The sequence below is a fragment of the Echeneis naucrates genome, chromosome 2, assembly GCF_900963305.1.
Source record: "Echeneis naucrates chromosome 2, fEcheNa1.1, whole genome shotgun sequence".
NCBI lineage: Eukaryota > Metazoa > Chordata > Actinopteri > Carangiformes > Echeneidae > Echeneis > Echeneis naucrates.
This window is the reverse complement of record NC_042512.1, coordinates 954,277-972,352: the sequence shown is the minus strand read 5'-3', so window position 1 is coordinate 972,352 and position 18,076 is coordinate 954,277. Positions and strand designations below refer to the sequence as shown.

The window sequence follows — 18,076 nt, the reverse complement described above, 5'->3', positions numbered from 1 at the left end:
CTTTGTTTGTGTGTGGCTGTTTTCTTCTGAATGTGGGATCTCTGTCTGAATGAAAGTTTCACAATCACTGCCTCAGACTGCATTCAGAAGGAATTGTTGAAGTCATAGAAGCTGAAGAGTTGATGATCAGAGGCTGACAGCTAAAGGAAGCTAGAATGCACGCTGCTCTCTGACAGAGTCGGCCTCCCTCCACATTTAGGAGGCTTTTTCACTTCTTACAACAGCTGACAAAGGGCTCATCTGGGATTTGAACCCCGGACCTGTCACACCCTGAGCCAGAATCATCCTGATTGTTCCTGGAATGGTTTGGTTAGTCAGAGTGTGTCTGTGTGTGTTCTTGTCTCTCTGAGTGGTTGGAAATGAAAATGGAGATCGGTAGAAGCAGATGACTCTAAGGATGAATGAATGTTTCGCTGACAACATCACAACTGTTTACTCACCTCGATGAGGCTGTGTGACGTCACTGGAGATCAAAGACGGAAGCGTCAAAGAGTCAGACGGAATGGCGCATGCGCACAAAGAAGCTCACATTGTCTCGCGAACGAATGAAGTGAAACACAAATCAGCTGTTATTAGACAAATAAGTGGCGTTAAATTGAACTAAAACCAAATCTGTTGGTTTGTTCCTCCTGCTACTTATTAAAATGCTTCTTTTCCTGCTAACTCATTTTTTGAATCTGAGCGAAGTTGCGCACCTCATCCACTGTGTGTGTGTGTGTGCTCTCTCTGCTGGTCTGAGCTCTCAGTTCATTTAAATACTTTGTTGGATCTGTCTTAAATAAGCATTGGTGGTTATAACATAGCATTTTATAACGTGGCATAAGCTGCCACGTTATAAAGCGCAGGAAGTACTTCTGAACATGCAGCAAGTGTTGAAGGCTGCTGATGACTGGAGATTCATGAAGTTATGGTGAAACTCATAAAATATGCATTGGTGGTTCAGTGGTAGAATTTTCGCCTGCCACGCGGGAGGGCCGGGTTCGATTCCCGGCCAATGCAGAGTAACTCTTTACCAACATCCAGATGTTAGAAACACAGTGCTGCTTGGAAAATACCCTGATAGACTCCAACACACTGTGACTTTGTGAAACAACCAGTGGAGCCCCCTGGTGGTCAGTAGAAGTGCAGCCCCTCTGAGCTGGTGGCAGACCAAGGCTTCAGTCTGCACACATCTTCCACATGTGATGGCACACACACTGTGTATTGTGGCAACATCCGTCCCCTCAGAGAGAATCTGCTCTTTAACCCTCCTGTCGTTTTCACCCCCCGCCTCTTACTTTAGTGTTCCTGCTCTGTTTGATACGGTGGCTGGTAAGTGCAAAACTAAATTACAAAGTGCCAAACACTTTTACAAATCGTCAAACAAATTTACATGTTGGGAAATATTTTTACATTTTATTCAACAAAATGACATAAGAAAAACACTTTTACCCCGGACAAAACAAATTCACATGTTAGAAAAAAAATTCCAAAAGGAAAATCTTCCGGAAGGGGAATGTACCAAATGCCGGAAGTGATCCAGAAGAAGATTGACTGTGAGCTCAAAATGTTTGTATCGGATTGTGTGCCGGGAAAACTTTACAGGCATAGATTAAATGATGTTTTGGCCGTTTTGTGGAAACAACTTGAGCCAATTTACGCGGTTGTGTTTTCCGTGCGGACGATCTGTAGAATGTTTAACGTTGATGAACGGACCAGACGGAAGGAGCACGCGCACAGGAGACATCTAATAAACAGCCGGAAAATGCTAAACAAGCTAAGTGTAGCATCGCGCTAACTAGCTGAAGCCGCTGTCAGACATGCAGTGAGTTAAAGTGCACCGTTTCATTTTGCAGCCAATCGTTGTCTTCACGGAATAGCGACGCGTTTAGTTAGTATGCGTTGCTAGTTTTTATTTATTTTATTTTAGGCTTAGAGTTATGCTAAATGCACAATTGTTGCTGATTGTTTTAGCTGCTGCTAACTTTCTGTTTTGAGACGAAACAGGTCCAGGTACGTGTGTGGATATATCTGTAAAATATGGAAGTCAATATGTGTGTGTGTGTGTGAAATGAATGATATCTTTTTGTTATTTTAGCAGATAAACATGGATTGATGGCGCCACATGGAGCTGATTTAAAAGCTCAGAGAGGGAAAACACTCCCATTATATACAGATCCGGAGGTAGCAGCACCTGATCTACTGAAGCAAGCTGTCCAAGAAATGAGAACATTTAACAAGAAGATGGATGAAGGAGCAGACCTTCTTTTGTATCCAGACTGTTCAGAGGTGCTCCATGTGCCTGGGTCAGAAAGCCCATTCAAACTGGCAGAATATAAAAAGGAAATAGGAAAGGCACTTTTTTCATTTGCCTAGAAACACACTTTAGAGGAGGTTTGTGGATCTCTTCATTCAATATTTTTACACATTTATTTACTCCGATGTAGCATAATTAATAATGTGTTGTTTGTTTTTACTACAGAGGTTGATACATCAGACTCTGAAATTGTCATCACATCGAGGAGCACAGCTGAATTCAATGCAGCTGAAACTGTGGTATGTACATTTTTACAGTTTGTACTTTGATTCAGTTTTTTTTTCCCTTTATTTATTGACAGGATATGCATTTGGTTTCAAGCATTAAGTCTAAGAACCAAGTCTTGATTATTTGGCATTTACTATTCCAGTCAGACACCCTGATAACCTTTCACCATTGATATATACTGTATGTGGTGAGGGAACAATAATGGAAGCTGTTTAAAGTTGCTGACAATTGTGTGCTTTTCTTCTCAGGTTTTTGAACCAAAAAAACCCAGTTCTCCCAAACGCAAACCTGAAGATAAAGGGTAGGTATTAGTTTTTACAAAAGAAGTCATTTGTCTTTAAGTTGTTGATGTGATTGTGATGAACATGTGGTAGAAAATATCATACGTGTGATATAATTTATAACAAAATCATCTTATTTATAAATCTTATGGTTCCTCTCTACCTCTAAATGTTACTCAAAGCTCTGTTATACTCTGTATCATAAAGTTCATCAGTTTATCAATTTTTATCATGTTTCAGAGATTCATCCACAGCTCAGCCTGGACAGGTATTAAGGCAGATTATGGCAGCCTGAAGTTCTTTGCTTTCAGTGTGTTGTTTCAGACATTTTCATTTGTTTTTCAGACAGTAATATCTGACACTGAGGATCTGGATCCACCTGAAACAAATCCAGTCAGGAGTACTTGCTACGGGTAAGTAAAAAAACAACAGCGACTCACTTAATTTTAATTTATTGATTACATGGGAAAGATATTTGCATTTGTAAGATGTTCAACATATTCTGAAACCTGTGACATGCTGGTAAAATTCACAGATGATGATGCTGTTTTGGAAGAAGGAATTGACACAGGTGGGCCGAGACGAGAGTCTTTAACTCTACTGATGAAACATCTGAAAGACCGGCCCATTTCTGATGGACCAGAAGGACATCAGTTCTTGGTGTACAATGCAAATGGTATGAACAGGGTTAGATGTAAACAATACTAATGGTTAATGATCATTAACTTTATATATCACATGACATACGCTTTGTTGCTTGAACTATTTTTCAAAAACATTTACCCTGCCAAGTGCAAAGCAAGACACAGAGTTCTTCTTTAAATCAGTAATGTTCAACACACAACCATTTTTACTCATTTCTATATGTTTGGGTGGATAGTCATTTTATAAAACATTGAAGTTTCTTTAGGTCATTTAAATGTGAAACAATGTTTGTGGTGACTTTTTAGATTCAAAGATGGTCTTTCAGCTCTTCAGTTTCTGACTGCACTGCAGCAACAGCCTACTTTGCTGGCCCCTGTCCTGTGCCACTCTGAAAAGCCACTCACTGGTCTGGAACTTGAGACTCTTCAAACCTGACCTCAGTCCATCAGGAAGTAACAGGAGACTTAAAGAAAGTCAAACTTTGGGCTACTGGGCAGACTGTGTCTTTTATTGTGAAGGTTTGTAAATCACATTTTTTTTTATGATTTGTTGAGAAAATACATTGCCAAGATGTAACTGAAGGTTTTTCTTTGCAGGAGGTCAGGCTGCTGTGTCTCTGGAGGATGTTTTGATGTTTGCAGCTGGGCTGACTTCACCTCCCCCGTCCGGATTGGAACCATCGCCAAGAATAGAGTTCCTGGATGACTCTCCATTCCCAGTTCCCAATACATGTTCAAACACATTGAAATTAGCACTCCTAGATTCACACACTGTGTTTAAGTCACACATGGACTTGTAACTGTAACTTGTAATTGGTAACTAGATCACCCCTCAAGACCAGACTCCGAAAAGGTGTTTTGTTTGTTTTTTTTCTCTCCACACAGTTAAGATTTTCACTGTTAAGTTTTAGACAAAACAAATTTCAAGAAGTTTTGTATTCCATACTTACAAAAATATAGGACTCATTACTTTGCTATAGTTTTTATCAATTGATTTCAAACTCAGAACAAATGAAGCTGTGACACTTGGTGTTCAGACAGACTGCAGTGTTCCACCACTCCAGATCAGATTTCTTAGCTTGTCATTCACTTTTCCTTGTTATGTTTCCAAATGATTCTGGTACCTGTTCATCTGAAGAAATGAAACAATGGGAATGCAAATGTTATGTTGACAAATAATAAAAAAAAAGCAAATATTTCCTTCTGATTGCATCTGTGATAGATTGGTTATGAGTTTTTTCCAAACTATTTTAAAACATAAAAATTGCATATTTTTCAGTCATGGCAATATTTGATTCAATTCTGTGTTACTTGTCTAATACCAAATCACAGCACAGTCATCTCATGGCTCTTGACATGTATATTAAAAAAATTAATTAATTTAAAAAATAAATAAAGTAGAAATAGGACAGAAACCTCAATGAACAAGCACTTGATAAAGCAGGAAGGGAAAATTCCCTTTGTCACTGACTCACAGCTGAGCAGTTTCTTTCAGCTTCATGTACAGTTCTGTTGCAGACTCCCAGTTCTCTGGCTTCTGTAGTTGTTTGTGCTCCATAACAAAGTCAAAGTCCTCCTGCATGTTTGAGTCCCCACATGGAGCTATTGACAGGCTCGCCTCTGGAACAGCATCCAAATCAGCTGGTTCAATCTCAAATCCAGTCTGTGGAGCCAAATCTGTGTTAGATAGAATCAATAGCATTTATATTATTTATTTACATTTAACCAATAAAATAATAATAAAACAAACATGGAAATATCAATCCATCACCAATATTACCTGTGTGGTCAGCAGTACAGTTCATTGGACATGACGCTGTTCTGGAAGTGTGAATCCTGTGACTGTTCCACAGTCTCACACACTCATCCAACATCACCATAGCAACATCTCAGAAGGCACTGATGCTCATGGCTCCCGTTGAAGTATCCAGCAAACAACTCCATCCAGAACTGAGACCTATAGAAATGGACAGAATCGGAAGTAAATATATATTATTAGTAGAAGTGGGACTCCATTAAAAAAAATCTAATTCATTAAAGGCTTTGTAATGAATGAATTGAAATGAACGCTTCAAGTCCCAGCCTCAATTATTATATATGTTCAGAGGAGTTCATCTGAGATAGAACATAAAGATAAAAATCAAATGAAAGGTCAGTCATAATAAAATGACTTCATGAAGGCCACTTACCTTCCCCTTCTAAATATGGCCCACCAGGATTCAACACGCTGCTTATTCGTGGATGAGCCATACATGTGGCTGGACGGCCCAGAGCAGCAGTCATCATGATGGAGGCGTAGGGGAGACTGAATGGCAGCCATAATGCCATTCTCCGTGCCACAATCAGTCCTCAGTCTCATGAGAGGAGATTCTCAGCGATCACTGTTGGCTTCTTGTTATTTGTCGGTCCACATTGGAGCCACAGCACTTTAGGTGAAAAAATCCATCCATGCGTCCTGAGAGAGCCAGTTTATCAGAACCATCTGCATGCCACATACAGTTCGCTCCCATTGAGTAGCAGCTTCTTCTTAGAAACCTTCTGCGTGCTCTCTCATTCATCACATCATCTCTCTTCACTCGAAGATTGGACTTTTGTCTGAGTACCTGCCACATCGTCCGATAGCCAAACAGTTGTCCAGGTCCACGAAGTTCCAACCTGATGGCGTTTGGAGAGGAATCATCCCTTTAAGAGTCCGCAGGCTGATGTTTGCACCGTGTAAACTTCACATCATGCTTCAGTAGATCAGGTGCTGCTACCTCCGGATCTGTATATAATGGGAGTGTTTTCCCTCTCTGAGCTTTTAAATCAGCTCCATGTGGCGCCATCAATCCATGTTTATCTGCTAAAATAACAAAAAGATATCATTCATTTCACACACACACATATTGACTTCCATATTTTACAGATATATCCACACACGTACCTGGACCTGTTTCCTTTCGGCCCACAGTTCTTTTGACTTTGACTTTCTGTCCTCCATGAAACGGTGCACTTTAATTCACTGCATGTCTGACAGCGGCTTCAGCTAGTTAGCGCGATGCTACACTTAGCTTGTTTAGCATCTTCCGGCTGTTTATTAGATGTCTCCTGTGCGCGTGCTCCTTCCGTCTGGTCCGTTCATCAACGTTAAACATTCTACAGATCGTCCGCACGGAAAACACAACCGCGTAAATTGGCTCAAGTTGTTTCCACAAAACGGCCAAAACATCATTTACTCCATGCTGCCATAAACTTTCACTCTGCAAAGTTTTCCCGCCACACAAACCGATACAAACTTTTTGAGCTCACAGTCAATCTTCTTCTGGATCACTTCCGGCATTTGGTACATTCCCCTTCCGGAAGATTCTGTCGTTTGGAAATTTGTTTTCGCAACTTTTTTTGTTTTCTAAAATGTAACTTTGTTTTGTCCGTGGGAAAAGTGTTTTTCTTATGTAATTTTGTTGAATAAAATGTAAAAATGTTTCCCCAACATGTAAATGTGTTTGACGCAGAGCAGGAACTCTAAAGTAAGGGGCGGGGGGTGAAAACGACAGGAGGGTTAAAGAGCAGATTCTCTCTGAGGGGACGGATGTTGCCACAATACACAGTGTGTGTGCCATCACATGTGGAAGATGTGTGCAGACTGAAGCCTTGGTCTGCCACCAGCTCAGAGGGGCTGCACTTCTACTGACCACCAGGGGGCTCCACTGGTTGTTTCACAAAGTCACAGTGTGTTGGAGTCTATCAGGGTATTTTCCAAGCAGCACTGTGTTTCTAACATCTGGATGTTGGTTAGGGTTAGGGTTAGGGTTAACCCTAACCCTAACCCTAACCCTCCCGCATGGCAGGCGAGAATTCTACCACTGAACCACCAATGCTTGTTTAACGATTGAATGGTTACATGGTTATGGTTACCACGTCACAAATCTCCAGGCTTCAGCAGCCTTCAATACTTGCTGGCATGTTCAGAAGTACTTCCTGCATTTTATAACACTTTCATATCAGTAAATCCACCGTGTTTTAAAGAAGTTCAGTGTTTCAGAGTTTCTGACATGATACAGACAGACAGATCCAACAAAGCATTTAAATGAACATTAAACGAAGTAGAAGGCAGAACAGACATCTCAGTATGTGGGAGGAACAAACTGTGAAATTGACAGTTTTGATTTTTATTTCAATTTAATGGCACTTATTATTCTAATAACAGTTGATGTTTCACTTCATTCGTTCACGAGATGAATCGTATGCTTCTTTGTACACATGCGCCTTTCCGTATAAATCGAACACGAAAGAATTATTTGTTGTTGTTGCGTGGGAGAGCTATGAAGGACAGGAAATGCCTCCATGATCTCCAGTGACGTCACACAGTCACGTTTTGAGGTGAGTAAACGGCTGTTAATGTTGTCAGTGAAACATTCATTCATCCTCAGAGTCATCTGCTTCTACCGATCTCCATTTTCATTTCCAACCACTCAGAGAGACAAGAACACACACAGACACACTCTGACTAACCAAACCATTCCAGGAACAATCAGGATGATTCTGGCTCAGGGTGTGACAGGTCCGGGGTTCAAATCCCAGATGAGCCCTTTGTCAGCTGTTGTAAGAAGTGAAAAAGCCTCCTAAATGTGGAGGGAGGCCGACTCTGTCAGAGAGCAGTGTGCATTCTAGCTTCCTTTAGCTGTCAGCCTCTGATCATCAACTCTTCAGCTTCTATGACTTCAACAATTCCTTCTGAATGCAGTCTGAGGCAGTGATTGTGAAACTTTCATTCAGACAGAGATCCCACATTCAGAAGAAAACAGCCACACACAAACAAAGTCATCATGAACAGCCTACATGGAGCCTAAATGAAAAGAAGCAGGAACTAAAGTGTGAAAATAATGATGAACAAAGTGTCACACAGAGAGGCTGCAGCCTGGTGTGGACTATAACGTCAGAAAATGGATCAGTCTGTGACACGGAGCACTAAAGTTGGAAGGCTGAGTTCAGCTTCAGCTTCTTTCATGTTCTCCCTGTGAAAGAAAGAAGGTGAACATGAGCTTGATATGAGAACTATATCAATAATTTGAATTTTATTTATACAAAACTTTTCAAACTAATAGCAATGTTGCACAAAGTGCAATACAAAAATAAACAATATCTCCCAAACAGGCCGCATCATCACCACACACACAGAGATTAAAACAGGACATTGTTTGTCTTACAAAGGTCTTTTAGTACATGAAATAAAAATTGCAATGTCCTCTGAGTTCTGCTCTTTCAGGATCCTGTTATTTATTTACATACATTTTTTTGGAACATGTTAAAAATAAGAATTATTTGAGATAATGTTTAAAAAAAAAAAACACATTTAAATTTTATGAAGTGAAGAAAGGGCCAATTTAAAAGTTTAATCAGTGCTGACTGACAGTCATGTGTTTCACAAGGAAATTTTTTATACGAACAAAAAAAAAAAAAAAAAAAAAAAAAGCTTGTCGAAACGTTCCCAAAGCGGCCAAAAGGGTCCAGAAGAAGCTGAACCTAAACCCCAGGTGGAGTTTGGAGGAGCTGGCTGAGAGGAGAGGAGGACTTGAGGAGTCTCTGGGATCATGGTGGACTGGACTCTGTTCTCAGACCAGTTCTGATTCCTCTGTCAGTCTCTGCTGGATGAAGCTCTCCTCTCCACCTCCCAGGAACATGGTCCAGAGTCTGGACAAGCTGCTGCTGCAACATCTGGATCATCAGGAAGCAGCTGATCCTCCATCAACACACACCTTCCTCTTCACCACCACCTGTGTAGAGAAGAAGAGAGCAGATCCATCAGTGTTTCCTGACTCTGTCCATCAGCTGTCAGTCAGTGATGCAGATCCAGCATAAAGACCTGCAGGGACTTCAGTCCTGTTCAGTCCAGATGTGCAGCAGCTGCTTCCTCTCAGCTCATGTTAACGTGTTGGAGTGAACACACTGAGCTGGAAACTCACAGACCTCAAGTCTGCTGACTCAGCACATTTCTCTGAGTCCACAGTGGAGATAAAGAGCTGAGTCATGAAGGTTCATCACTTTACTGATGATTTACTGAAGGTCCATTTAAACAGAGAGACTCTGACAGACAGACAGACAGACAGACAGACAGACAGACAGACAGACAGACAGGATTCTGGTCTGCAGAAAGACCACATGGTGACAGTGTGATGAAAGAAGATCAGTGATGTGCAGCTTTCAGTCAGACTGATCTCAGAGCTGTGACAGATGAACCTGATCAGAGAACAAACAGTCTCAGATCTGACAGTTTGATGGACGAGGACCAGAATCTGAACATCTCTGAGTTCTTCAGCTGGAATCTGCTTCATTTGATGGTCACATGATCACAACAGTCCTCTGACTGTTTTCTCTCTGTCTTTCTGTCTAATTCTGAAATCTGTTTCTGTTCTCCTCTCACAGCTTCACTGAGGGTTAGAGTTAAACAATATTACTGAAAGGAACATGAACTGAGTCCAACTGTAGCAGAAATAAAACATGAGTCTGACCTCAGAGTCTCCAGTCTGGACTCTTCAGAAAACCACACAGATCCTTCAGGTCTGACTCCTTCAGGTCGTTCCGACTCAGGTCCAGTTCTCTGAGATGGGAGGGGTTGGACTTCAGAGCTGAGACCAGAGAAGAACAGCTGATTTCTGACAAACTGCAGCGCTCCAACCTGAGTAAAGAATAAAAGATGTGACTTTAGGAGACAAAGTTCCTGCTTGAAAGTGTTCAATGTTTCATCATCTGTTCAGAGCTGAAGGTTTAGAAAGTAGAAGTTTAGAAAATGAAAGAACACCTGAAAGAACCTGAACTGACTCAGACTGTCAACATTATTAATAAAAACTGTGCACAATTAAAATGTAACTTTCAAATGATTGAAAATCTGTTGTAAAAATTGACTTTGAACTATTTAACAGGTCTGCAGGTCAGAGTCATCACAACTGTAACATTATATTAATCTGAGAGCAGAAATAAAACATCAGTCTGACCTCAGAGTCTCCAGTCTACAGTGAGGACTCTTCAGAAAACCACAAAGATCCTTCAGTCCTGAATCCTGCAGGTTGTTCACACTCAGGTCCAGTTCTCTGAGATGGGAGGGGTTGGACTTCAGAGCTGAGGCCAGAGAAGAACAGCTGATCTTTGACAACTTGCAGTTCTCCAACCTGAGTAAAGAATAAAATATGTGACTTTAGGAGAAAAAGTTCCTGCTTGAAAGTGTTCAATGTTTCATCATCTGTTCAGAGCTTAAGGTTTAGAAAGTAGAAGTTTAAAAATTTAAATTCAAACCGCTGAACCAACAGGAAGCAGCTTCACCACAGTCAAATACAAACAGTGAGAAGATTTAATGAGAAAATTAAATATTTGAAAAACCTGAACTGACTCAAACCTTGGTTGGATATGGGTTGCAACATCAGACGTTAGATAAGTAATTATGTAGTGCTGGTGAGCAACCATCATCCAACATTTAGTCAGTGTTACTTTACAATAATTAGACGTCGAGCCAACGTTAGGTTTTTAACATAAACCCAATTTTTAAATCTATATCATAATCCAATTATAATCAAATGTTGGGAGACAACGTTGTTCCAACGTCCCACTAACTTCAGGTTGTTTGCTGTCGCTGGCAACGATAAGCCAATCAGAGAATAGTAAACGCAGTATGCTTACCTCCACCACTTTTTGTAATAACGGTACATACTGCGCCTCGCTTTATATGTTTTATCATGTGCCTTATGTATGAAAATAGACCTGTTAATTGATATTGCTCCTCATAATGCAGTGCACCTTATGGTCCGCAAAATACGGTAATTTTCAAATGATTAAAATGCAGTTTTATTGCAGGATTTTCCCTCAAATATAAACTTGTCTGCAGGTCAGAGTCACCACAACTGTAACATCATATTAATCTGAGAGCAGAAATAAAACATAAGTCTGACCTCAGAGTCTCCAGTCTACAGTGAGGACTCTCCAGAAAACCACACAGATCCTTCAGTCCTGAATCCTTCAGGCAGTTCACACTCAGGTCCAGTTCTCTGAGATGGGAGGGGTTGGACTTCAGAGCTGAGACCAGAGAAGAACAGCTGATCTCTGACAAACTGCAGTTCTTCAACCTGAGTAAAGAATAAAAAATGAAGATCAAATCATTAATAATCAATCAGAAATGTCCTCAATGGTCTGTGTTATTGTTGGTCATCATCATGTCTCTGCACACATCATCCAAACAACAGCACAACATTCAAACTACAGCAGGTCCAGTCAGTGAACTGACCTCAGAGTCTCCAGTCCACAGTTTGGACTCTCCAGTCCAGCACACACCAGCTTCAGTCCTGAATCCTCTATGTGGTTCTGACTCAGGTCCAGGTCTCTCAGATGGGAGGGGTTGGACTTTAGAGCTGAAGCCACAACATTGCACTCAGTCTTTGAGAGTCCACAACCAACAAGTCTGTGATGACACATATTACACAATATGTCACTGTGACAGAGGACACTACATATTCGTCTGGAGGGTTTGAGGACTAAAGACTCAGACTTCTCTTCTGATTCAGATTTTGTCTTCTCACTGAATTTTTTCACTCTGACATGGAACTTTTGTTCTCATCTCTCTCACATTGAGTTTTAATCCAATTTTCAGGTGAAGACATAAAATGTGTCCTCAGTCTGTCAGGGACCTCATCCAGGTTTGTCTCCTCTGAGGGACTATGAGGCCATGCTGACTTGAAAACATTTGGCTCTCTATGGTTTTGATTTTCACTGAGTTGAGCTCAGTGAACAGTGAAGCTGGTGAAGATGATCAGTCACTGATACCTGCTGATGTCCTCAGTCTTTAGGATTTCCACTAGAAACACAACTAAGTGAATATTTATCTCTGGCAGCATTTGAATCATCTGAAAACAAACAGCTGACAGTGAAAAACCATCTGTATCAGATTGGATTTAAACACATCAGAAGGATTGATGAGAATGAGAGTGGACTCACCGAGCCTTCCTGCAGTTCATCACAGCTGGGATCAGTCTCCGTTGTCCCTCCTCTGATGTGTTGTACTTCTTCAGGTCTAACTCATCCAGAACGTTCTCTGACATCTGTAGCATGTAGGCCAGACCTGAGCATTGGATCAGGGAGAGTTTCTTCTTTGATCTGATCTCTGACTTCAGGAACTCCTGGATCTCCTGATGAACTGAGTGATCGTTCAGCTCCATCAGACAGTGGAAGATGTTGATGCTTCTGTCAGGAGAGATAAAATAACTGTTCATCTTCTTCAGGTTGTTGATGGCTCTCTGGATGGTCTCTGGTTTGGTTTCTGTCTGACCCAGCAGACCTCCTAAGAGTCTCTGGTTGGACTGCAGAGAGAGACCATGAAGGAAGCGGACAAACAGGTCCAGGTGACCATTTTCACTTTCAAAGGATTTCTCCAGGACTGTGATCAGGAAGTCCTCCAGGGCTGAATCTTGCTGTTTTTTTTCCCAGAAAGCCCTTCAGGACCTCCTTGTTCCTGTTGGTGTGACAGTGGAACATGTAGACTGCAGCCAGAAACTCCTGAACACTCAGATGAACAAAGCAGTAGACTGTTTTCTGGAAGATCACACTCTCTGCTTTGAAGATCTCAGTACAGAGTCCTGAGTACACCGAGGCCTCTGTGACATCAAGACCACACTGCTCCAGGTCTTCTTGGTAGAACATGATGTTCCCTTTCTCCAGATGTTCAAACGCCAGCCTCCCCAGCTTCAGAAGAACTTCCCTGTCAGCCTCCATCAGCTCCTGTGGACTTGTCTCATGTCCCTCATGGTACTTGATCCTCTTCCTTCTGGTCTGGACCAGCAGGAAGTGTGAGTACAGGTCAGTCATGGTCTGGGGCAGCTCTCCTTGCTGGTCTGTAGTCAACATGTGCTCCAGAACTGTAGCGATGATCCAGCAGAAAACTGGGACTTGACACATGATGTGAAGGCTCTTGGACTTCTTGATGTGTGAGATGATTTTGTTGGACAGCTCTTCATCCCTGGACCTCCTCCTGAAGTACTCCTCCTGCTGGGCGTCAGTGAAGCCTTGGACTTCTGTTAGCCTGTCAACACATGAAGGAGGGATCTGACTGGCTGCTGCAGGTCTGGAAGTGATCCAGACCAGAGCCGAGGGAAGCAGATTCCCCTGGATGAGGTTTGTCAGCAGCAGGTGGACCGATGACTCCTGTGTGGCGTCAGACACGACCTCCCTGTTGGTGAAGTCCAGTGAAAGTCTGCTTTCATCCAGGCCGTCCAGGATGAACAGAACTTTACAGGCAGCCAGCTGCTCTGCTGTGACCTTCTGTAATGTTGGATGGAAAACATGAAGCAGCCTGAGAAGACTGTACTGCTGATCTCTGATCAGGTTCAGCTCCCTGAATGAAAGCAGAACCAGCAGACTGACATCCTGGTTCTCCAAGCCCTCTGCCCAGTCCAGACTGAACTTCTGCACAGAGAAAGTTTTTCCAACTCCAGCGACGCCGTTGGTCAGAACCAGTCTGATGGGACTCTGCTGGTCAGGTGAGACTCTAAAGATGTGGTGACATTTGATTGGAGCATCATGGAGGCTCTTCTTCTTTGAAGTTGTCTCCAGCTGCCTCACCTCATGTTGGGTATTAACCTCTTCACTCTGTCCCTCTGTGATGTAGAGCTCAGTGTAGATCCTGTTGAGGAGGGTTCCACTTCCTGTTCCTGTTCCTTCAGTCACATGTTGACATCTGGTCCTCAGACTGATCTTATGTTGATCTAAAACCTCCTGTAGAACACGATCTGCTGACAGAGAGGAGACAACGTCAGACTGCAGACAGAGAGTCTGAGGATCTGATGAAAAAGTCAGAAGTTCAGTCTCACTCTGTTCAGGGCTGGTCTTTAGACCTGGTCTGGTTCTGGATCTTTGTCCACACTGGGGACAGGAGGAGTCTCCTGAAGAAGCAGACTGGTCCCAGTGTGAGGTGCAGCACTGTCTGCAGACCCAGTGTCCACAGCTGGTAGAGACTGGATCCTTCAGGACGTCCTGACACAGAGCACAGTGGGACGGCTGCTCCTCTTCAGAGACATGTCTTTTCCCCTTCCTGTCTCTGTGAAAACATTTCTTTATAACTGACATGATCTGACTAATATAATAAAATGTTTGGGTAGGAAAAAACATCAGTAGTTTCTGGTTATAAAACCAGAAGATCCATCTCAGTGTCTTCCTGAATCTGCACTGATGATTCAGGATCATTTATATTAATCTATGAACAGATTTTTATTCTCATCTTCACAGTCTCTTACTTTGTGTCTGAGGGTCCAGGTTCATTACTGAAGTTTGGAAAAAACTCTTTGGACCGGTCAGACTTCAGAGACAGACAGCTTGATCCTGGAGACTCTGGTCTGGCCTCCTCTTCCTCATCACAGTCCATCACCTTCAGGATGGAGTCAGTCTGAGAGGAAAACACTTTCTGACTGAAGAAAGACAAAGAAACAGGACAAACTGTTTGTTCCAAAGCTACACACCCAAAAACACACAAATCCAAACACACAGTCCATCTTCTGGACGGAGTCAGTCTAAGAGGGAAACTGACAGAAGACCAGAATCTCTGTCACACACCAACACACACAGAAAAATAAAGTCCCGGTCAGGTTTGTTGGTTTCATTATAGGTTTCATGTGTATTATCCAGCTCATCATCACATTGAGTCAAACTGTTGAGGGGGAGAACAGGAAGTACCTCACTTCACTGTGTCCCCTCATTTTGTCTCGTTGTTTTTTGGGGGAACAGAGCTTCAATCAGACTCTTCCTCCTCCACAGTGGACAGAACATGCAACTGAGAGATGGGCAACATTTCTAATACATGTATTTTAAATACAAAACACTATTTTGTAATTAGTATTTTATGATGATTAAAAAAAATTATAAATAAAAAAAAAATCTGCAAAGGAATTTAGTTGAAAAGTCCAAAACAAATAATAAAAATTTGCTCCACATGCTGGTTGAGTTCCCGACTAAAACAAACTAACAAAATAGCAGCAAAAAAAACAAAAAAAAAAGTAAGTGACAGTGAGAGTGAATAATGATGGAGCAGTGATCTGAGTGCTGAGCTCTGACAGATGGACAGTTAGAGATCTTCATCTCACCTCTGAGCTTTGGTCTGACTCTCATGTTCCCCACACAGAGTGGTTTTAGAGGGAGGGGCTCCCTCCTCTCTGTCCTCACACTGATTCATAGCTGAGCCTCTACCTGCTGGAAAAGTTACACAATCATCAACAAAAACAATGTCACTTTGAGCTCAACCGACAGATGGAGCAATCAGAAATATAGTTCTCTTTATTATTTCAAAATTTTCTTTACCATTTATGTACATTGGTTTATTATCATGAGTCTGAGGACAATATCATGTGATAAAGAGGAAAATGAGGAAATTAATACCACAAATAAAAGTCCAGGGGCTCCAGTCACTTAACTATTTGTTCTTTTTGTTTTTGCTACATCAACATTAAACTGACATCACTTCCCTCTTTACTGTCTTCAGTTTAGAAAACTGCACTTCCCTGTTTTTGTGGTTTCACTGTAACAAAAAAAAAAAAAAAAAATCAGCAGAACTGAGACAATGTTTTCAGGAGACACAGACCTTGATTATTAAATGGAATAAATCGGTGTCTTCATGGATGAAGGTGATAAAGAATAAAAATTATTTCCCTGAAAAATGACTCGGTTTGTCTTTGATCTGAAACCATGTGTGAACATTTCACATTAAATCAATCACAGTGTGGATAAAAACCATCCAACTGCTTTTGTTGGACAAAACTGGTCACATAAAACTGCTGCCTTTATTTCTCATTCTTTCTGTTTGTATTGGAGGAAAAATGAACCAGGAAACTAAGTCAAACAGAGTTCAGAGGCTTCTCAGCTGGTCAACCAGGTCTGAGGAAACTTTCAACAATAAACTTGGTTACAACCAATCTGCTGCCAAAAAAATCATAAAATTAAAGATAAAATTGATCCTGTTCAAAACATTTATAGATTCTCACCTGTTGAACTCCCTTCAGGTCCATTTACACACACAGATTTGTGTCCTCAGGAAATGTGTCGCTGCTTGTTCTTTCTCATCAGTCTTGTCCCGTGTTTGATGTCAGGAAAAGTCACTTCCTCAACACTGAACCAGTTTTCTTCCTCAAAATAGGAATCAGTCATGTGATGAATTTCTACATTCTGTCCAATAGATAGAGAGAACTGATTTCTTGGTCATCTTTAAACAGGCAGTTTGGATCAGTGATCGTTGTTTTCTTCCTTTCTAGAGAATCACACTGAAAATCTGATGGAGCTCAACTTCACATTTAACCATTTGTTCAAATCTACATAAAGATAAATAGGCAAATACCTTTTCTTTACAATATTTAAGACTGAGGAGGAAGCAGAATAACAAGTCCAGGTGTCCATATGGACCATGTGAGGTCTTGTCAGCTACACTCTTTGAAAATGCAATTTTAAATAATCCAGACATTTGTTGTTGTTGTTGCTAGTACCTGTGTTTCTGTCTCTGTCCTCTGCTGGTCTTCTGTTGTCTCACTGGATGCTGTCTGTTTATCTTTATCTCTCAGAATCTGACTCACCTGTATTGGACAGCATTTGAAAAGGAAAAGGGACACAGACACTCTATGGACATGATCGAGTGTTTAAGTGTAACACTTGTACAATGATGATAACTTTCACCAAGGTACCAGTGATTATATTGTACAACAACCACTGTAAAACAGAAGATAGAAACAGTCTTGGATGAGTATCAGCTTTCTGTGCTGAAATCCTGACCGTCTTGGGCTTTACAACTGAGCTTGCTTCCTGCTACAACAGGACTACAGTGCCGAATAATACAATAACCAATAATGAAATCATTACTGTCCTACAGTTTACAAATAATGCAACTATTACAGTTCTGCGGTTAAACAAATAATGTACTGATTACTGTTCTACAGTTAAACAAATACATAACACACAACCGAACATGTGCAGTCTACCACAATAACTAATTCCATGTTTTCTGCTGCTTCTATAATTTGTTCACTCTTATGTCTGCAACTGAGCACTGTATTTATTTGTGTAACTCGTTTAAACTAAGGATACTAACCATTTGTTGCATTAATGAGTTTACACAGCATTTGTGTACCTGATAAACTGCTCCTATTAGTTGTTTAACACAGTGATTCTCAACTGGGGGTCCGCGGACCCCTAGTGGTTAGTGGTGTGATTGCAAGGGGTCCGTGAAAAGGGGTCCATGAAAATAAAACATCTCTTAAAAAAGATCCTATGACATTTATGTTAAAGTTAATCTGTGACGCTGTTGATACAAACTTAACAAAATCTGCATCCCTTTCAAGTTATGAGGGCATGAGACTTAATTATAGACTTAATAATATATGATAATTATATGATATTCATTGAGGTTTCATACTTTATGTTTTTGTTCTTGAAGAGTGCATAAAAATATGTTTTATGACATTCATATTTATGAAAGCTACTGTATAATAATTCTTTTTTATTATTACAATATCTGGAAGATAAAGTTCAGGAGATGCATAAATGTTTTCCTACATATTTTTGGAAATGGCAAACTTTATAGCATACTTTTTTACATTATGCCAAGAAGCTGAATAAGTATGATTTTTTTTGTTCTG

At 41.1% G+C, this 18,076-nt stretch overlaps 1 long non-coding RNA gene, 1 other non-coding gene and 1 pseudogene across 2 annotated transcripts; 1 reads left to right on the top strand and 2 right to left on the bottom strand.

Annotated features, from left to right (window-relative positions):
• Positions 1-928: 928 nt before the first annotated feature.
• On the top strand, positions 929-999 carry trnag-gcc (transfer RNA glycine (anticodon GCC)). The gene has a single exon. It is a non-coding gene; the product is annotated as a tRNA-Gly (tRNA).
• A 10,451-nt stretch (positions 1,000-11,450) lies between these two features.
• On the bottom strand, positions 11,451-13,691 carry LOC115057287 (protein NLRC3-like; annotated as a pseudogene).
• Positions 13,692-14,534: 843 nt separating this feature from the next.
• LOC115053952 (uncharacterized) lies at positions 14,535-16,543 on the bottom strand. Its single transcript, XR_003841560.1, has 3 exons — positions 16,436-16,543; positions 15,542-15,972; positions 14,535-14,869 (listed from the first exon to the last, which is right to left on the bottom strand). It is a non-coding gene; the product is annotated as an uncharacterized LOC115053952 (long non-coding RNA).
• Positions 16,544-18,076: the final 1,533 nt, after the last annotated feature.